At 48.8% G+C, this 21,803-nt stretch overlaps 3 long non-coding RNA genes across 9 annotated transcripts in view; all 3 read left to right on the plus strand.

Annotated features, from left to right (window-relative positions):
• Positions 1-21,803, plus strand: part of LOC309372739 — a 163,772-nt gene that overhangs the window by 11,097 nt on the left and 130,872 nt on the right. The gene's annotated exons all lie outside the window — the stretch shown is intronic.
• On the plus strand, positions 2,008-2,299 carry LOC309377091. Its single transcript, XR_014171432.1, has 2 exons — positions 2,008-2,081; positions 2,268-2,299. It is a non-coding gene; the product is annotated as an uncharacterized lncRNA (long non-coding RNA).
• Positions 17,234-19,634, plus strand: LOC309372755. The gene is made up of 3 exons (XR_014169665.1): positions 17,234-17,322; positions 18,379-18,454; positions 19,035-19,634. It is a non-coding gene; the product is annotated as an uncharacterized lncRNA (long non-coding RNA).

The following is a 21,803-nucleotide window of genomic DNA, read 5'->3' on the forward strand; positions in this document are numbered from 1 at the left end:
CGTTCCATAAGACACACTCACATTTCCCCTTATTTTTTAGGAGGGAAAAAGTGCCTCTTATGGAGTGCAAAATACGGTAGCTCTTCCCATGAGAGGAGGAGGTTGCTGTCCCTATTAAGGAAGGGGGCTCTTCCCTCCATGAGAGGAGAAAAGGCTGCTCTTCCTGTTAGAGGATGAGGCTGCTCAACTCAGAAGAGAAAGAGGCAGCTCTCCCCGTGAGTGAAGATGGGCTGTTATTCCCATGAATTGCACCAGGAGAAAAGGAATAGCTCTTCCCATGAGAGGAGGAGGTTGCTCCCCCTATTAAGGAAGGGGGCTCTTCCCTCCATGAGAGGAGAAAATGCTGCTCTTCCCGTGAGTGGATGAGGCTGCTCGACTCGGTTGAGAAGGAGGCAGCTCTCCCTGTGAGAGAAGGTGGGCTGTTATTCCCCTGAGTTGCTTACACCAGGAGAAAAGGAATAGCTCTTCCCATGAGAGGAGGAGGTTGCTCCCTCTATTAAGGAAGGGGGCTCTTCCCTCCATGAGAGGAGTAAAGGCTGCTCTTCCCGTGAGTGGATGAGGCTGCTCGACTCGGTTGAGAAGGAGGCAGCTCTCCCCGTGAGTGAAGGTGGGCTGTTATTCCCATGAGTTGCACCAGGAGAAAAGGAATAGCTCTTCCCATGAGAGGAGGAGGTTGCTCCCTCTATTAAGGAAGGGGGCTCTTCCCTCCATGAGAGGAGTAAAGGCTGCTCTTCCCGTGAGTGGATGAGGCTGCTCGACTCGGTTGAGAAGGAGGCAGCTCTCCCTGTGAGAGAAGGTGGGCTGTTATTCCCATGAATTGCACCAGGAGAAAAGGAATAGCTCTTCCCATGAGAGAAGGAGGTTGCTCCCCCTATTAAGGAAGGGGGCTCTTTCCTCCATGAGAGGAGTAAAGGCTGCTCTTCCCGTGAGTGGATGAGGCTGCTCTCATTCGCATGAGTTGATTGCACCAGAAGAAAAGGAATACCGTATTTTTCGCTCCAAAAGACGCAGCAGACCATAAGGTGCACCTAGTTTTGGGAGGAGGAAAACAAGAAAAATTTATTCTGAATCCCCAAAGCCAGAACTGCAAGAGGGATCTGGCTTCTGGGATACCGTGTGGCTTTTCTGGCTTCTCTGATGACCGCGCCAAGCCCCTTCAGGACAGCAAGATGAAGGCTCCCCCTGCCTGAAGAGGCTGCGCACGGCTAAGGCAGAAACCAGGACGGGCACATCGCTGAAGGGGCACTGCACAGTACTCCCTCGGAAAACTGTGCAGCTTCTCTTCAGCAAAGCTGGAGTAGTAACAGGAGTCCCTTCTGTTCCTCTTCCGGCTTCACAAGACCGGTGCATCGTTGAAGGGGAGCTGCGCAGTTCTCTCTCTGTGCAGCTCCTCTCCTTCAAAGGAGAGGCAATGCGCAGAGTGGGAGAACTGCACAGCGCCCCTTTAGTAAAGATGGAGAAGGAACAGAAGGAGACCCTTCTGTTCCTCCTCCAGCTTCCAGAACCCACTAACCCGGAGGAGAAACAGAAGGAGTCCCTTCTGTTCCTCCTCCGGCTTTGCATGATAGGCGCGTCGCTGAAGGGCTGCTGCACATTTCTCTCTCTCTGTGCAGCGCCCCTTCAGCGAAGCTGGAGAAGGAACAGAATGAGATCCTTCTGTTCCTCCTCCGGCATCGCATGACAGGTGCGTCACTGAAGGGGCACCGCACAGTTCTTTCTCTCTGGGCAGGGCCTCTCCTTCACAGAGAGACGCTGCACAGAGAGGGAGAACGACGCAGCGCCCCTTCACCAAAGCTGGAGAAGGAACACAAGGAGACCCTTCTGTTCCTCCTCCGGCTTCCAGGACAGGTACGTCGCCGCTAAGCCGGAGGAGGAACAGAAGGAGTCCCTTCTGTTCCTAATCTGGCTTTGCAGGACAGGTGCTGCACAGAGAGGAGGGAGCTGTGCAGCGCCCCTTCAGCGAAGCGGGAAGAGTCCTCCTGCTTCGCTGAAGGGGCGCTGTGCAGCTCAACCTCTTTTTTAGGAGGAAAAAAGTGCCTCTTATGGAGTGCAAAATACGGTAGCTCTTCCCATGAGAGGAGGTTGCTGTCCCTATTAAGGAAGGGGGCTCTTCCCTCCATGAGAGGAGAAAAGGCTGCTCTTCCTGTTAGAGGATGAGGCTGCTCAACTCAGAAGAAAAAGAGGCAGCTCTCCCCGTGAGTGAAGGTGGGCTGTTATTCCCATGAATTGCACCAGGAGAAAAGGAATAGCTCTTCCCATGAGAGGAGGAGGTTGCTCCCCCTATTAAGGAAGGGGGCTCTTCCCTCCATGAGAGGAGAAAAGGCTGCTCTTCCCGTGAGTGGATGAGGCTGCTCGACTCAGTTGAGAAGGAGGCAGCTCTCCCCGTGAGAGAAGGTGGGCTGTTATTCCCCTGAGTTGCACCAGGAGAAAAGGAATAGCTCTTCCCATGAGAGGAGGAGGTTGCTCCCTCTATTCAGGAAGGGGGCTCTTCCCTCCATGAGAGGAGTAAAGGCTGCTCTTCCCGTGAGTGGATGAGGCTGCTCGACTCAGTTGAGAAGGAGGCAGCTCTCCCCGTGAGTGAAGGTGGGCTGTTATTCCCATGAGTTGATTGCACCAGGAGAAATTTTAATGCCGTATTTTTCACTTCAAAGGACACACTAGACCATAAGGTGCACCTAGTTTTCGGAGGAGGAAAAAAAGAAAAAATTATTTTGAATCCCAGAAGCCAGAACAGTAAGAGGGATCTGGCTTCTGGGATACCGTGTGGCTGTTCTGGCTTCCGGGATGACCACACCAAGCCTCTTCAGGGCAGAGGGATGAAGGCTCCCCCTGCCCGAAGAGGCTGCACATGGCTAAGGCAGAAGCCAGGATAGGCACATCGCTGAAGGGGCGCTGTGCAGTTCTCCCTCGAAGAACTGCGCAGCGCCCCTTCAGCGAAGCTAGAGAAGGAACAGAAGGAGTCTCCTCTGTTCCTCTTCCGGCTTTGCATGACAGGTGCGTCGCTGAAGTGGTGATGTGCAGTTTTCTCTCTGTGCAACGCCTCTCCTTCACAGAAGAGGTGCTGCGCAGAGAGGGAGAACTGTGCAGCGCCCCTTCAGCGGAGCCGGGCAAGGAACAGAAGGAGACCCTTCTGTTCCTCCTTCAGCTTCCAGGACGCTGCGAAGCCAGAGGAGGAATAGAAGTAGTCCCTTCTCTTCCTCCTCTGGCTTCCCATGACAGGCACGTCGCTGAAGGGGTGCGGCGCAGATCTCTCTCTCTGGGCAGCGCCTCTCCTTCACAAGAGAGGCGCTGCACAGAGAGGGAGTACCGTGCAGCGATCCTTCAGCGAAGCTGGATAAGGAACAGAAGGAAACCCTTCTCTTCCACCTCCGGCTTCCAGGACAGGGGCGTCGTCGCGAAACCAGATGAGGAACAGAAGGAGTCACTTCTGTTCCTCCTCCGGCTTTGCAGGACAGGCGCTGCACAGAGAGGGAAAGCTGCGCAGTGCCCCTTCAGTGATGCGGGAGGAGGAACAAAAGAGGCTCTGTTCCTCCTCCCGTTTCGCTGAAGGGGCACTGCACAGCTCTACCTCTCTGCTCAGCGTCATTCGTTCCATAAGACACACTCACATTTCCCCTTATTTTCAAGGAGGAAAAAAGTGTGTGTTATGGAGCGAAAAATACAGTAGCTCTTCCCATGAGAGGAGAAAAGGCTGCTCTTCTCGGAAGAGAAGGAGGCAGCTCTCCCCGTGAGTGAAGGTGGGCTGTTATTCCCATGAATTGCACCAGGAGAAAAGGAATAGCTCTTCCCATGAGAGGGGGAGGTTGCTCCCCCTATTAAGGAAGGGGGCTCTTCCCTCCATGAGAGGAGTAAAGGCTGCTCTTCCCGTGAGTGGATGAGGCTGCTCGACTCGGTTGAGAAGGAGGCAGCTCTCCCCGTGAGTGAAGGTGGGCTGTTATTCCCATGAGTTGCTTGCACCAGGAGAAAAGGAATAGCTCTTCCCATGAGAGGAGGAGGTTGCTCCCCCTATTAAGGAAGGGGGCTCTTCCCTCCATGAGAGGAGTCAAGGCTGCTCTTCCCGTGAGAGGATGAGGCTGCTCGTCTCGGAAGAGAAGGACGCAGCTCTCCCCGTGAGTGAAGGTGGGCTGTTATTCCTATGAGTTGCTTGCAACAGGAGAATAGGAATACCGTGTTTTTCGCTCCAAAAGACGCACCTGACTAGAAGGCGCACCTAGTTTTGGGAGGAGGAAAACAAGAAAAAATTAATCTGAATCCCAGAAGCCAGAACTGCAAGAGGGATCTGGCTTCTGGGATACCGTGTGGCTGTTCTAGCTTCTGGGATAACCACGCCAAGCCCCTTCAGGGCAGCAAGATGAGGGCTCCCCCTGCATGAAGAGGCTGTGCACGGCTAAGGCAGAAGCCAATACAGTCGCCTCGCTGAAGGGGCACTGCGCACTTCTCTGTCTCCGCGCAGTGCCTCCCCTTCACAAGGGAGGCGCTGCGCAGAGACAAGAGAACTGTGCAGCGCCCCTTCAGCGAAGCTGGGGAAGGAACAGAAGGAAACCCTTTTCTTCCGCCTCCGGCCTCCAGGACAGGGGCGTCGTCGCGAAGCCAATTGAGGAACAGAAGGAGTCCCTTCTGTTTCTCCTCCAGCTTCGCATAACAGGTGTGTCGCTGAAGGGGCGCTGCGCAGTTCTCTCTCTCCGGGCAGCAGCTCTCCTTCATAGGGGAGGCGCTGCGCAGAGAGGGAGAACTGCACAGTGCCCCTTCAGCAAAGCCAGAGAAGGAACAGAAGGATACCCTTCTGTTTCTCCTCCGGCTTCCAGTACAGGTGCGTCACCACGAAGCCAGATGAGGAACAGAAGAAGTCCCTTCTGTTCCTCCTCCAGCTTTGTAGGATAGGCGCTGCGCAGAGAGGAAGAGCTGTGCAGAGCCCCTTCAGCGAAGCAGGAGGAGGAACAAAAGGAGCTCCGTTCCTCCTCCCACTTCGCTGAAGGGTGCTACGCAGGTCTACCTGTCTGCGCAGCGCCATTGGCACACATTTCCCCTTATTTTCAAGGAGGAAAAAAGTGTGTCTTATGGAGCGAAAAATACGGTAGCTCTTCCCATGAGAGGAGAAAAGGCTGCTCTTCTCGGAAGAGAAGGAGGCAGCTCTCCCCGTGAGTAAAGGCGGGCTGTTATTCCCATGAATTGCACCAGGAGAAAAGGAATAGCTCTTCCCATGAGAGGAGGAGGTTGCTCCCCCTATTAAGGAAGGGGGCTCTTCCCTCCATGAGAGGAGTCAAGGCTGCTCTTCCCATGAGTGGATGAGGCTGCTCGACTCGGTTGAGAAGGAGGCAGCTCTCCCCATGAGTGAAGGTGGGCTGTTATTCCCCTGAGTTGCTTGCACCAGGAGAAAAGGAATAGCTCTTCCCATGAGAGGAGGAGGTTGCTCCCCCTATTAAGGAAGGGGGCTCTTCCCTCCATGAGAAGAGTAAAGGCTGCTCTTCCCGTGAGAGGATGAGGCTGCTCGTCTCGGAAGAGAAGGAGGCAGCTCTCCCCGCGAGTGAAGGTGGGCTGTTATTCCCCTGAGTTGCTTGCACCAGGAGAAAAGGAATAGCTCTTCCCATGAGAGGAGGAGGTTGCTCCCCCTATTAAGGAAGGGGGCTCTTCCCTCCACAAGAGGAGAAAAGGCTGCTCTTCCCATGAGTGGATGAGGCTGCTCGTCTCGGAAGGGAAGGAGACAGCTCTCCCCGTGAGTGAAAGTGGGCGGTTATTCCCCTGAGTTGCTTGCACCAGGAGAAAAGGAATAGCTCCTCTCTTGAGAGGAGGAGGTTGCTTCCCCCATTAAAGAAGGGGGCTCTTCCGTCCAGAAGAGGAGAAAAGGCTGCTCTTCCCGTGAGAGGAAGCTGACTGCCACACACAGCACCGCAGCACCACCACCTGCCGCACCCCTGTCTCCCACCGTGTATCTAGACTTCAGCTCTGGGCCCCAAGGAACCCAGAATGGCAATGATCAGCAGCTTCTCACCATTCAACCCAGCAGCACGAGACTGGGAAACGTATGTCTCCAGTTTCACCTTCCTCTTAGAAGCCAAAGGGGTCACCAACGACGCCAAGAAGAGGGTGATATTCTTCAGCGTCTGCGGAGACGAGACGTTCGAAATCGCCCGGGCTCTCCTTGCACTACTGTTCCTTACAAAACAATAGTGGAACGGCTGAAGGGGCACTTCTCGCTGCAGCCCTCAGTGGTGGCTTGTCGAAATGTCCCTTGGGAAACCATAACTTGGTATGTGACCTACCTCCGCCAAGCCGCCCGGATCTGCAACTTCTCAGAATTGGAGAACATGCTTCTTGACCGCCTCATTGTTGGTCTGAAGGATGAGAAGCTGCAATGACGCCTCTACACCAAGAAGGACCGAACGTTCCAGGTCGCTCTGGAGAAGGACTTGGCAACTGAAGCTGCTGAGAGGTCGACACAAGAGGCATGGGCGAACCTGCTGTCCCAACTGAGGGTCCACCATGAAGACCTCACCGACAACTCAGGATCCGACAGGGAGGTGCACTCAAGGAGCGCACAGACGACAGCTGCCTCAACGAGAAGGAGGGAACTGCGCAAGCTGCAGGGAGAATCATGAGAGGAGAACCTGCCATTTCCGCAATGCAGAGTGTAGGCAGTGTGGAAAATCTGAACACTGACACCAGACATCAGATGACCGATCCAAGAGCCCCAGGTTCTGGGGCTCAACACACCAAGGCAACTCGATGGAGATCACAGAATGCCAGGTATACCAGTTGCCCTGCCCCAACATAGAGAAAATTTATGTAGTGGTACAGATAGAGGGGGCCGGACTTCCAGGATAGCGCGATCCGGTAATGGCGGATTCCCTCCGAGCTCCGGAGGGAATCGGCTCCGCAGAGGACGGGTCTTGCCGTGCCGGCGACACAGGGACCCTTAAAAACCGCAGGCGCTGAAGCCTGCGGACTTGGTGACTCGGTGGGCACCTTAAACGCCCTCCCCGACCCGCGAAGAGCCTTTTTAAAGGCTGCGGAGTGGACTGGGGTGCGGCGCAGTGCTGAGAGTCCATCGCTACCTCCGCGGAGCGAAGCCGCGAGCCATGGCCGGAGAGCGCTGTCTTCCTTCCTGAAATTTGGACTGAAACAAAGAACCCGGGAGTAAAATGAAAATTCGATATTAAAATTTTACCTTTGATTGGAGTACGACCGGGGGATGTGCTAAAAGGAAGTCCACACTCCCCCCCCCCCACAAAAAGATTCAAGCAAGGAGAGGAGCACTGAGGTGGAAAGACTTTTGTGCTTAAAAAGATAACTTGCACGAATTGGATTAAAAAGTTACTGTGCTGGAGAGGAGAGAGGAATTTTAGAAGCTTTTATGTAATCCCCCCCCCCCATTCTGAACCCGGGAGTGTCCTGCGTGTGAGCCTGAGGAAAAAGAGAAAGAAAGTTTGACAGCTGTCAAAAGAGCTGTCAAACGGACGATTAAAGGCTGGAACTGTGATATTTAGAAATTTATTTTTGGATTAAAGGTGACATATTGTATCTGAACTGATTGGAAACAAAGTATTTTTGAACAACAAAGTAACGAATTGTTGGAAAAGGACTATTGGACTGGCAATCCCCCTGGAGGGAACAAAAGATACTGCAATGGCTGCAGAAGGAAAATTACTGGCAGAGATTGAAAGGATGTTCTTTCTCGTGGGAATTCTACAAGAGCAGACTGCAGATATAAACAAACAACTTGTGACCTTGAATTTGAAATTGAGCAACTCTGCTGACGACATAAAGTTGGAAAAAAACCCGGCAGCCGGAACAGAAGAGACAGCTATGGAAATGGGGGGAAGAGAAGAAGAAGAAGGAGAGGATGTTCAGACGGAAAGCACCAACCAAAAGCCTGCAGCTTTAGGAAACAAGGGATTTGAAGAAGAGGACCAGTGGACCGTAAATCTGCAAAAGGAGAGAAGGACAAAGGAAGAAGCCCCTGGAATATCTGAAATACCGGAATATAAAAGAATAAACAAACATGATTGGGACTTCTTCCTCAAGTTTGAGAATGGGAGACTGGTAGACCCTTGGCAGCAATTGCTATTGACTGATTTGGTGGAAGGAAAGAACAAGCATGACTGGGACCCTTTTTTTAAGTTTGAGCATGGGAGACTGGCAGATCCTTGGCAGCAACTGCTACTGACTTTGGTGGGAGGAAAGAAGAGGGAGTTTGGGACACAACTCCTTCGAGAACTGAAGGCCAATAAGCAACAAAACAGACGGAGAGAGACTAACTGGGGCTTGAGAGCCTCGGATGTGAGAAATCTGGGCTGAAACAGTTCTTTTAGAATAGTGACTTGGGAAGGGACAGAAACCGGGCCAGGGAGGGAGGGGGAGAGTAGAATAGTAGAAATTTATGATTTATGATTTTTTAATTTGGATATGTTTTGTTTAATATAAAAAGGGAGGATTTCGTGGGAGAGAAGGCAGGTCGACCTTAGAGAAAGGAGCTAATGTGTAAAAATTGGACAATTAAATTTGAGCCTAACAAGAGACGTTAAATATTAAGAACAGAGGATAACAATATAATAGAAGAGGAAATAACTTGCTGAATTAACTATTGAAACTGGAATGTGGGAAGGAGAGTTGTGGGGAAGTCAAGGAAAGAGGGTAATGAAAATTATATATGTTTTATTTTGTGTTTTGTGTTTGTGTGTGTGTTTGTCTACAAAAAATGTGAAAACTCAATAAAGATTTATTTTAAAAAAAAACAGATAGAGGGGGCCCCATGCCGCATGGAGCTTGGCACGGGTTCAACTCTATCCATAATCTTGACAAGGGCCGTAAGGAAACTGTGCCCTAGTAGGGGTCCCAAACTCAGGCTGGCCCCATTCACTCTCCGGGACTTCCAGAAATGTAAGGTCCCCACAATAGAGGTGGGGACCCTCAGGGTGCAATATCAAGGGTGGACGCTGCAACTGGACTTGCAGGAGGTTGCTGTTGAACCTCAAACAACACAAATGGATAGAACTAAGGCCCTGCAGGAGCATAAGCCGCTGTTTATAAAGATTGAACCTGGAGTGGGCCAGAGGGGTCTGGAGTTGTGGGGGTCCTTAATTTTGGAAGGACTTTGAAACATGCATCTAATTTTTTTCTGGACTATCTGGTTGAATGTGGGGAATGGGACTGTGGGGATTGGACTGATCTGTTGAGGGGAGATGGAGATATCTTTGGGTTGGAGTTTCCCCGAGACCACCTCCTCAATGAGAAAGGAAAGAAATTAAGAAAGAGACCAACAAAAGACAAGGCAAAGTGCTGGTATAAACAAAAAGAAGAACCGCAGAAGGGTGTGCTGGTCCCGGGGGGAAGGTTACCGTTGGTGTAGTCAAAGTCACTAGCCTGGAAACAGTTCACAAGGAGCGCGGCGAGGTCCAAAGCCGGAAGCCGGGCGGGGACAGGAACACTGGAGGGTCAGGTCTGGGTCCAGGCAGGAACAGGTACCCAGCAACGACGTTGCTCCCACAACCTGGGACCGGGCTGACTGGCCTTTATCTTCTCTGAGGCCAGGGGCGGGCCCCCAGGAGACTGGGCCCAGGGGAGACTCATCTGTAGGCACTGAGTCCTCAACCACCTCTGGAGCCAGAGTGGATTCACCTGGTACCTGCTCCTGAGGATCCGGCACAGGTGCAGGCACTTCAGAATCAAGGCCCTGCCCCAGTTCAGCCGGCCCTGGAGGCGGGGACTCCTGTGCAGGCTGGGATTCCTCCGGTTCAGCCTCTGAATCGGATTCCCAGGCCATCACACCATCCCCCCTCCCAGCCCCCCCCCATCAATTGAGGGTCTGGACCCGGCTTGCTGGGGCACGCCGCATGGAAATCTCGGAGGCAGGCAGGTGCGTGGACATTGGCTGCTGGTTCCCAGGAACGGTCCTCCGGTCCATACCCCTTCCAGTCTATGAGATACTGTAGCTTTCCCCCGCGGTATCGGGAGTCCAGAATGCGTTCCACCTCGTACTCAGGCTCCCCCTGAACCAAAACTGGCTGCGGTTGGGGACGGTTCGGGTGGAACTCGTCGGGTGGGGCCACCGGACTCAGAAGGGACCTGTGGAAGACCGGGTGAACCTTCAGGGTTGCGGGCAACCGGAGACGGAATGCCACAGGCGAGACCTGGTCCACGATAGGAAACGGGCCGGTGAAACGGGTGTCCAGCTTCCGCGAAGGTCGAGAGGGGTGGAGGTGGCGAGTGGAGAGCCATACCAGGTCACCGACGTGGAGTTCCGGCCCCACCTGGCGGTGGTGGTCGGCCTGAGCCTTGTATGCCTCCTTGGCCTGGTGCAGTTGCTCCATCAATAGCTGTTGCTGGGACTGGAGCTCCTGAAGCCACTCCATCACCGCAGGGACCGCGGATGCTGGCAGCACATCCAGAAACAGCCGTGGATGATAACCATAACTGGCCTGGAACGGGGTCTGCTGGGTGGACGCATTCACCGCGTTGTTGTAGGCGAACTCTGTCAATGCTAGGTGGTCGACCCAGTTATCCTGCTGGTAGCTGCAGTAACACCGGAGGTACTGCTCCAGCACCGCATTCGCCCGTTCCGTCTGGCCATCGGTCTGTGGGTGGTAGGCTGATGAGAGACAGACCTGTGTCCCGAGGGTCTGGTGCAATGCTCGCCAGAACCGGGATGTGAACTGAACGCCCCGGTCGGACACCACACGCTCAGGTAGGCCATGCAGGCGGAAGACATGCTGAAGGTACAGCTGAGCGGTTTCCTTAGCTGTGGGTACGGATGGGCAGGGGACACAGTGCACCATCTTAGTGAAATGGTCGGAGAAAACTAGAAGGCATGTACAGCCATGAGACGGGGGTAAGTCCACTACAAAGTCCAGCGAAACCGTGTGCCAAGGACGTGGTGGGACTGGCAATGGCTGAAGTAGGCCCTTGGCCCGCCGGCAGACATCACAACCAGCGACGTAGCGAGCCACGTCAGCCTTCAGGCGGGGCCACCAAAACTCACGGCTTACCAGATGGGTGGTCCGATACCGCCCAAAGTGTCCCACTGCCGGGGCATCATGGGTCATCTGGAGAACCTTAGCCCGCAGTGGCCCTGGCGGGATGTACAGGCGACCGTGGTGCAGCAGAAGGCCCTGATGCAAGACCAGCCCCAGATACTGAGGGCTGGACCCTTCAGCCAGCTCCCGGAGTCGTTCCTGGGCCCAAGCGTCGACCCGCTGCTGTTCCCGCACCCGAGCCTGCAGTGGCTCAGCCTCCTGGGTGGCCAGGAATGCAGCCGGTGGTAAGATCGTGGTGGGTACTGCTTGCTGTACCGTGTCTGCGTTGTCTTCAGGTTTCCGGGACAGGGCATCCACCTTCTGGTTTTGGGAGCTTTTACCATGCCTTCCTTTCCCATAAGGCAGCGGTAGCGGAGCCCTACACAGACTGGACAAGCGGGCTCGTTGGGTATGGGGGCACTGTCAGGAGGCTGCAGTCCAGGCAGTCAAGGACTTGCTCGTCTCAAACTCAGTCTTGGCATACTTTGACAAGAGGCTGCCGGTGATGCTAGCATGCGACGCCTCACCCTACGGCATCGGCGCTGTCCTGGGACACCAACTCCCAGATGGAAGAGAGGTGCCGGTGGCATACTTTCCCCAGACACTCGGAACTACTCGCAAATCAACAAGGAGGGTCTGGCAATCGTGAAGGGAGTAAAAAAATTCCATGATTTCTTGTACGGGCGGCCCTTTACTGTGGAGACTGACCACAAGCCGTTGCTTGGTTTGCCGCCGAAAAGCAGACCCCCCCCCCAAGTGCTGTCTCCTCGCATCCTCAGGTGGTCAATTTTCCTTGCCGGCTACCAGTATGCACTGATTCACTGCCCTGGGAAGGTGATGGGCCATGCGTACACCCTCAGCAGGCTATTACTACTGGAAACAGGCCCCAACCCAGCACTCGCACAAGTGGTTATGATCCTGGAGCTGCTCCCCAACCGCCCCATTCAGGCACAAGAAGTTGCACACCATTCCAAGAAAGATAGGGTCATCTCTCGGGTCCTGGACTGGGTGTGGTGAGGATGGCCCAACAGCAGCCCTGGGCCAGAATTCGCAGGCTACACAACCCGTAAACATGAACTGTCGGGCCACAAAGGGTACCTGTTATGGGGAGGCAGGGTAGTCATTCTCCAGCCCCTCCGCAAAAGGGTCCTCACAGCCCTACATGAGACACACCCGGGGTAGTGAGAATGAAGGCCCTCGCCAGGCATTATGTGTGGTGACTGGGGATTGACAGAGAGATACAGGCCTGGGTCAAACACTGCCAGGCCTGCCAAGAATCTCGCCCAGATCCCCCAAAGGCCCCATTCCAATCCTGGGAGCCTGCCCGAGCACCATGGTCATGCCTGCACGTGGACTTCGTTGGCCCCTTTCAGGGGAAAACATTCTTCATAGTTGTGGACTCCTACACCAAATGGCTGGAAGTCACACTAGTACCGTCCACTTCTACGTCCGCAGCCACCCAGGTACTGCGCAGGCTGTTTGCAACCCACAGACTCCCTGACACTGTCATCTCAGACAACGAAACCACATTTATGTCAAGAGAATTCCAGACCTTCACAGCACAGAACACCATCCACCACGTCTGCTCTGCGCCATCCCACCCTGCCACCAAAGGCCAAGCAGAGCGCATGGTGTGGACCACCAAGGACACCCTCCGCTACATGACACAAGGGGATTGGGCGTACTGACTGGCTACATTCCTAGCACAGCACAGCACCCCCAGCTCAACGACTGGCCGGAACCCCGCTGAACTACTAATGGGCCGGCACCTCACAATCAGACTGGACCACCTTCACCCCGACAGAACTCAGGATGAGGCAGTGGTGGGGGAAGGCAGGAACCCCCGGACCTTCATGGCCCAGCACCCAGTGTACGCAAAGAATTTTGGCGCAGGGCCTTCATGAGTACCCGCCACAGTCACCAGGGTCACGGGCCCCGTGTCGTACGAGGTGCTAACGGAGAGGGGGCAATGCTGGCGCTGCCACTGCAACCAGCTACGGTGATGATTCCCAGGAAAAAAACAGGAGGAGGACAGGTCAGAGGAGTCCCAACGGAACAGTAGGGAAGTGAGGCCCGTAGAACAGGAGGGGCCAGCAGGGTAGGCAGAATCAGTAAATACAGAGACGACCCGTGAGGCCAAAATGATGCCCAAACCAGAGCCATGACTGAGTGAGCTGGTTGCGCCAGACCAAACGGCCCCATCACAGCCAGCATCCTCAGAACAAGCAGAACCCGAACCCCTGACCAGGGAACACCCCAGGCCTCAACACATACGTAGGCGGCCGGCGTACCTTGAGGACTATGAATACAACCTCCCGGGCAGGACTGGACTTTAAAGGGGACGGCTGTTATGTACTGAGTTGAATAGGATCCAAAATACAGCAGTCTGATTGGTCCTAGAACAATAGGATTCAGAATGCAGCAGTCTGATTGGTCTGCAGGAGCCACCCAATCCAGGTTCAGGTGGAAATGAATCTGCAACCTGATTGGCCTACAGGAGATTCCCAGAATTAGCCAATCACATGGGGCCCATTGTGTAAATAATGTATATAAAGCAGATGTTTTGGGGGAACTTTCTCGCTACTAGGAGCTGAATAAAGAGCATGAAATCCACACTCGACTCTTAGTATATTTCAAGAGAAAAGGCTGCTCTTCCCATGAGAGGATGAGGCTGCTCAACTCAGAAGAGAAGGAGGCAGCTCTCCCCATGAGAGAAGGGTGGGCTGTTATTCCCATGAGTTGCTTGCACCAGGAGAAAAGGAATAGCTCTTCCCATGAGAGGAGGAGGTTGCTCCCTCTATTAAGGAAGGGGGCTCTTCCCTCCATGAGAGGAGTAAAGGCTGCTCTTCCCGTGAGTGGATGAGGCTGCTCGACTCGGTTGAGAAGGAGGCAGCTCTCCCCGTGAGTGAAGGTGGGCTGTTATTCCCATGAGTTGCTTGCACCAGGAGAAAAGGAATAGCTCTTCCCATGAGAGGAGGAGGTTGTTCCCCCTATTAAAGAAGGGGGCTCTTCCCTCCATGAAGGGAGAAAAGGCCGCTCTTAGTCAAAGTGTTGTTCGATATCTATTTCGCTTTTTGCTTTGAATATATAACTCCTATTCCTCTCAAAAGAGTCCCCCCTACTCCCATCATTTTCAAATTTTCTTTCAAAAGCTTTTTCCGCGTCAATTCCTGGTCTCATTCCTGGTCTCCAAATATTCAATTATGTCCACTATATTCCTAACATTATCTTTCAATTGTCAACCAGGAATAAAACATGCTTGATGTTTATGGATTAGCTCATTTAATCTATTGGTCAAAATATCAGCAAACAACTTGTAATTATTCTTCAGTAATGAAATCGTAATATATTCTTCTTTCCAGGTATTTGGAATTTTCCCTTCTTTCAGGATATTATTCAAACTTCCCACAATACTGTTGTCAGTTATCCACTAAGAATTTTATACTTTGCCAAAATAACATCCGGTCCTGGGGCTTTCCCCAACTTCATACACTTTATTGCCATTTCAATTTCCTGCGCCGTTATTTGTCGATTCAACTGTTCACTTTTTTCTCGTGGGATTTGCTGTAATTTATCTTTGTAAATATCTATTTTCTTGTATCCTCCTTCTCTTTCCTATACAAGTCTTTATAAAATTTCTGAAAGATCTTTCCGATTTCTTCTGGAACCTCAATTACCGTATCTGCTTCGCTTATTTTATTGATTGTATTTTGACTTTGATGTGGCTTTAATTGCCATGCTAATAATTTGCCAGTTTTATTTGCCGATTCAAAATTATTTTGTCTCATTAATTTTATCTTCCACTCCACTTCTTGGTTCACCATCATGGAAAACTGAGTTTGCAACATCTTAATATTTTGTTTTATTGGTTCATCTTTAGGCTTTATTGTTAACAATCTCTCATTCTCCATGAGGTCGGTCAGAATTTCCACTTTCTTTTTTTCTCTTTCTCATTTTTGAAAACTATTCTTTTGTATCAGAAAACCTCTCATTACTGCTTTACTTGCATCCCATACGATGTCAATGCCGGTTCGTTTATTTAAATTCCACTTGAAATAATCTGCTATTGTCTCTTTTGCTTTTTTCACTATTTTTTAATCATCAAACAGACTTTCATCCTCCATCTAAAGGATGATTGTTCTTTTCCTTTTAACTCCATATATAACAAATTATGATCCGCTAATGGCCTTGGGAGAATCTCAGTTTTGGATACTCTTGGAATTTACTCCCTGGAGGGCCATATGTAATCTGTTCTTCCCGAACTTTGATTTGGTTTAGCAAAGAATGTAAACTGTTTTGTTGTAGGGGTTTTAAGTCTCCAAACATCAGTTAATCCAAGATTGTCCACTAAATCAAAAAATGATTTTGGTAACTTGCCTTCTTTTATGGATAGGACTCGAACCAACGTAGGTAAATATTATTTCTTGGTAACCACGTGGTGATGCCATTTTAATTGTAAAGGGATTAACTCCTCCCCTTCTGTTGCAACATAGTAATTTGACAGAGTGGTTTTTTTAGTCCCCCCCCCCTCTTTTTTTAGAAGCTATATTTTTGCATTTTAATTTTTTGCTTTTGTGAATTTTGGATTTTTGGCACTTTTTCTGATTTTAATTTTCCAATCTCTCTCTCTCTTGTGTGTGTAGAATCTCTCTCTCTCTCTCTGTTTGTGTGTGTGTGTGTGTGTGTGTGTGTGTGTGTAGAATCTCTGTGTGGATGGGTGGGTGGGTGGGTGGGTGTGGGTGTGTATGTGGAGAATCCAACTGAGGAAGAAAGCTTCAAATCACTTAAGCTAACTCAGAACAATTTTATACATTGGAGGAGATGCCTACGGGCTGGATTGATAGACTGGGCATTTTAGAATGTGTTAAGAAAGAAAATCTCAGTGATAATGATGCCTCAAAGATACGGGGAAAGCAAAATAAATCAGCAGTCTCTGTTATCTTCGATAATATCAGAGGTGCCCAGATGATTCAAACCAAACAAGGTGGACCAGCTACTGCAAAGCTTCAAAATTTGGAAAGCACATTTGGATTTGCAAGAAAGCATCTCATCCCACGTTTGTGAAATATTTGTTTAGTTCGCGGCTTGAATCCAAGATTGTAACAGCCAGATGACAATGTTCCTAACCTTGGGTTTCCATGTATTGTTTGAGAAAGGAAAGTGCCAGGTGACCAGAGATGGGGAACTGTATACAGAAGCAAGTCTACTTAATAGTGTATATGAGACTAATCTTTCATAACTCCAGTCTGCAGTGCTTTATCAGCCAGAATGATGAAAAGACTTAGAACTTTGGCACAGAAAGCTTGACCACAGAGACATTAAAGGCATTTAAGAGTTACAATGCAAGGAGTTTGCAAGAGCGATGAAGGTAACCCTTGGTGCATCAAGCAGAGAAGTGTTGAACCCCATTCCCCCCCCCCCGTGTACTCAGCAGAGAAGCACCTGGGTGCTTGATACCATCTATGCTGATGTGTGTGGTTCACTTAATGTTCCCTCACTAAGGAAAAATAAGTACATTTTAATATCCTTGGTGATTTTCCAAGATACTGCGTTGTGCATTTTCTCAAGGAGAAAAACAGAACCTTTGAGATGTTCAGAAAATACTTTGCCATGGCTCCACAGGAAACCCACAGCACCTATGGATGACAACAGTGGGGAGTTTTGTTAATAAAATATGAGAACCCTCTTGGAAGAGGAAGGAATTGCACACATGAGGAGCATTTGTCCTGCTCTACAAAAAGAACTCAGTTGCAGAGAGAAAGTATAGGTCTCTTATGAAGATGACCCAGTGCATGCTGCCTGGTACAGGCTTTCCCAAGCACAGGTGGGAAGATGCAGTAGCCAGCTACGTTGAACTTTGGAACAGAAGAGTACCTAACTTGTCACGCATACCTGTATTAGACAGCATCGCTTATGTCTGTGTACCCAAGTAGGCCCAAGCTTGACTCCAGAGCAGAAAAAGAAATTATGGTAGAACTTTCTTCTGGGTTGCAGAGTTATAGACTTGAAAACAGGAAAAGTCAAGGTTTGATGAACACAGTAAATCTGACAAGAGAGGAAACTTCTCAGCAGTCAGAGGGAGAAACATAAGACTTCGTGTACTTTCCTGAAGTAATATGTAGCAGTTCAGATCTGCCTTCTACTGTTCTGCCACCTACAAGAGATGATGAACAAGAAGAAACAGATAACCGGTGTCCAAGTAGCAGTGCCATCCGACAGGAACAAGAACAAGATGTCAGATGCTTATCAAGACCCAACAGAAGTGTTCCACTTCCACAACATTAAGGATACATTAAGGACTACAAATCAACAGGTAGGTATGTCTTTACGTTTGTAAATAGTCCCATTTTTCGGAGCAGCTGTAAACTACCGTATTTTTCTATCTATAAGACGCCCCCATGTATAAGATGCCCCCCTATTTTGGGGGACTAAAAATTAAGAAAATGGGGGGGGGGAGAGATTGTCCAGAGTTGTCTTTGGGAGGCAGTTAGCAAAAATCACCCGCCCTCTGAAGCGCCACTTTCAATCGCACATGTCGCTAAAGCAGCCTATCGCCTCCCTGATGAGCAAAAGCAGCCGCAAGTCACTCCCAATTGACAGCAGCACTAGCCAATAAATAGCGGACATTGCCGCAGTTACCAATCATCCGTTCAATCACCACTCACACTCTCCTGCTTGCTGCAACAAACATCGCACATCCCCAAAAAAGGCACTACCCATGTATAACACGACCCCCCCCCCCATTTTATAATTAAATTTTGGGTAAAAAAAGGTCGCCTTATACACAGAAAAGTACGGTAACTTGTATAGTCTTATCTTCCACAGATTCTGACAATGTAGCCGAGATTGAGGTGTTGTCAAGATGCTGTTAGTGGCTCCTGGCTGGTTGCCCAGGAAAGTATAAAGACACGGGAAAGTTTCTTAAAGTCCTTTTTTATTTCATTTTTTAAAAAAAATATTATTATTTTTAATCCATTTTTCTTAGGTTTTATATTTTAATACATCAATTTTTCACATCATATAAAGAAGAAGAAATACAATTTCCAAAAAATTCCTTCCCCTCTATGACTTCCCTCAACTTCCTTTTCTGGTTTGTTTTTACATAATGCCTTCTTCTGCATTTTTTAGTATGTCTTACATTTTTTGTGCATTAGATTTATAATGTTAAACTTTCCACGCTTTTTACACCATCCTTATATATGCTATATTTATTCTATTAATTGTAAGTGTTTAATCGAAACCTGCTATTTAAAACCAAGGAACAGTTAAGTTACTGAAGCTGGGGAGGATTGGGGGGGGGGATTTTAAGTAGATAAACAGTCATACAAAAGTGTTTCCCCACTTTTTTGTTGTTCCTGTTTTATTTCAGGAAGATAATGGGCTACAAGTTAAAGCTGCCTGCTCCCCAAATGTTCCTTGGAGATAGAGAGAGAGAATGCCGAAAGGTATGGACTGCAAATTAATGAAAGGACAGTCACTGGAGTTCCCCTGAACATAACTCAAGTCACCCCAGGGTGCCATGGCACACTGGTTGAAAACCAATGTCTTATTTTATTAGTTGAGTTAGCTAATTCTATATATCATAGCTGTCAACGTTTCCCTTTTTTTTAAGGGAAATTCCCTTATTCTGAATAGGATTCCTCGCAAGAAAAGGGAAAAGTTGATACCTATGCTATATATTCCACCAATCTCATCTGCTATTCCTCCTTTGTTGGTATTGTTCCCTCTTTCCATTTCTGAGCATATATCATTAAATCTGCTATACTTGTGTAGAGAAATAAATTTTCCCCGTTCTGGGTTTTGTTTTTTAAATTCCTCCTGATAAAGCACACACACATGCACACCATCAAGCTACTTTACTGTTTTCTTGCATTTTTCAAGCCCTCTGTTTTTAAAACCAAGGAACTGTTAAGTTAATGAAGCTGGGGAGGATTTTTGTGGGATTTTTAGGGGGGGGGGTTTAAGTAGATAAACAGAAATACAAAAGTGTTTCCCCACTTTTTTGTTGCTCCTGTTTTATTTCAGGAAGATAATGGGCTACAGGTTAAAGCTGCCTGCTCCCCAAATGTTCCCTGGAAAGAAAGTGAGAATGCCAAAAGGTATGGGCTGCGAGTTAATGAAAGGAAAGTCACTGGGGCTCCCCTGAACATCCATCAAGTCAGCCCAGGGTGCCACAGCATACTGGTTGAAAACCAATGGCCTACTGGAAGATAAACAGATTTGCCTGAAGTTATTGCAGAGTGAGAAGTTCCACACAAGAACCAGCACATCAAAGTACCACTATGTGTGTGAAATAATTCAGGGTGCACTTGTTGAGATGACTGCTACAGCGGAGATCAAACCTCTACTGAGAGACAGTTCGGAGAACCTTCAAGTTAAAATGGGACAATGTTTTAAAAAAAGAAAACAAAGAATGTTTTAATGGAATTTACAGACCAGAAAAAGATTCTGATGGGCGATTTAACAGATGAAATGATGGAGTTTTAAAAAGTGCAAGAAGAAACATTAGATCAAATAGCTATACTCGAGATGCACCACAGAGAACGTATTCTGCGCATCAGAGGCATACCAGAAAAGCAAAACGAAGACGTAGAAGCCAAATTAAGAAAAGAACTTGCATGTTGACTGGCTCCCCATAATACATTACAAGAAATTGGAAGAAGTCCTAGCACCAACACTCCAAAAACTCATGAATGACAGAATACAAAAAGGGAAAATTCCACATACATGGGAAGAACAAACATTGTTTTAATCCACAAACAGGAGTCATCCAGAGAAATGGTCAGCAACTACCAACCAATTTCACTTCTAAATAACTGTTACAAGATTTATACAGGTATTTTAGTGAATAGATTAAAATTGGTCTTAAAAGTAATAATTAACAAAGACCAGTCGGGGTTTCTCCTGGATCGCCATATGAAAAACAATATGAGGGCAATACGACCAATGGTAACAGTTGGCTTTGGAGAATATTAACCACTCTCAATTTTACCCGTAGACTGCCATCTCTCCAGATTTTCATTTGTTCTGAACTAATTTTAAGATGTATTTTAATTAATTGATTACCTGTTTTTATGTTCTTTGTATACTGCGTTAGTTTTATGATGCTAGCCACCCTGAGCCCGGCCCTGGGGTACAAATAAATTTGTTGTTGTTGTTGTTGTTGTTGTTGTTGTTGTTGTTGTTGTTACTACTACTACTACTACTACTATTATTATAGACCTGATAGAATATCTAGACTGGAGACCTAATAAAAAAGCTGCCTTCATGTTGGTTGATGCCGAGAAGGCCGATAATCTTTCTTGGAAATTCTTAAGAAAGGCGATAGACCTATCAGAAATGGAAGAATGCTTCACCAATGGAATAAAAGCCATCTACGAAAAGCAAAAAGCAAATTTAATAATCAATAATGAAAAGACAGAACACGTTTTGATTGAAAAAGGAACAAGACAGGGCTGCCCCTTATCCCCTTTATTATGTATATTAACACTGAAAATACTAAATTTGGTAATCAGGAAAGAGGAAGAAATCAAAGGAATAACACTAGGAAGTCGGTATTTTAAGCTAAAAGCTTTTGCTGATGATTTGATACTAACATTGTTGTTGTTGTTGTTGTTTAGTTGTTTAGTCGTGTCCGACTCTTCGTGACCCCATGGATCAGAGAACGCCAGGCACCTCTGTCCTCTACTGCCTCCCGCAGTTTGGTCAAACTCATGCTGGTAGCCTCGAAAACACTATCCAACCATCTCGTCCTCTGTCGCCCCCTTCTCCTTGTGCCCTCCATCTTTCCCAACATCAGGGTCTTCTCCAGGGAGTCTTCTCTTCTCATGAGGTGGCCAAAGTACTGGAGCCTCAGCTTCACAATCTGTCCTTCCAGTGAGCACTCAGGGTTGATTTCCTTCAGTATGGAGAGGTTTGATCTTCTTGCAGTCCATGGGACTCTCAAGAGTCTCCTCCAGCACCATAATTCAAAAGCATCAATTCTTCGGCGATCAGCCTTCTTTATGGTCCAGCTCTCACTTCCATACATCACTACTGGGAAAACCATAGCTTTAACTATACGAACCTTTGTTGGCAAGGTGATGTCTCTACTTCTCAAGATGCTGTCTAGGCCTGTCATTGCCCTTCTCCCAAGAAGCAGGCGTCTTTTAATTTCGTGGCTGCTGTCACCATCTGCAGTGATCATTGAGCCCAAGAAAGTAAAATCTCTCACTACCTCCATTTCTTCCCCTTCTATTTGCCAGGAGGTGATGGGACCAGTGGCCATGATCTTCGTTTTTTTGATGTTGAGCTTCAGACCATATTTTGCGCTCTCCTCTTTCACCCTCATTAAAAGGTTCTTTAATTCCTCCTCACTTTCTGCCATCAAGGTTGTGTCATCTGCATATCTGAGGTTGTTGATATTTCTTCCGGCAATCTTAATTCCGGCTAGGGATTCATCCAGCCCAGCCTTTCGCATGATGAATTCTGCATATAAGTTAAATAAGCAGGGAGACAAAATACAGCCTTGTCGTACTCCTTTCCCAATTTTGAACCAATCAGTTGTTCCATATCCAGTTCTAACTGTAGCTTCTTGTCCCACATAGAGATTTCTCAGGAGACAGATGAGGTGATCTGGCACTCCCATTTCTTTAAGAACTTGCCATAGTTTGCCGTGGTCGACACAGTCAAAGGCTTTTGCATAGTCAATGAAGCAGAAGTAGATGTCTTTCTGGAACTCTCTAGCTTTCTCCATAATCCAGCGCATGTTTGCAATTTGGTCTCTGGTTCCTCTGCCTCTTCTAAATCCAGCTT

This window comes from Podarcis melisellensis (genome assembly GCF_964234715.1).
Source record: "Podarcis melisellensis genome assembly, chromosome: 1".
In the NCBI taxonomy this organism is placed as follows: Eukaryota; Metazoa; Chordata; class Lepidosauria; order Squamata; family Lacertidae; genus Podarcis; species Podarcis melisellensis.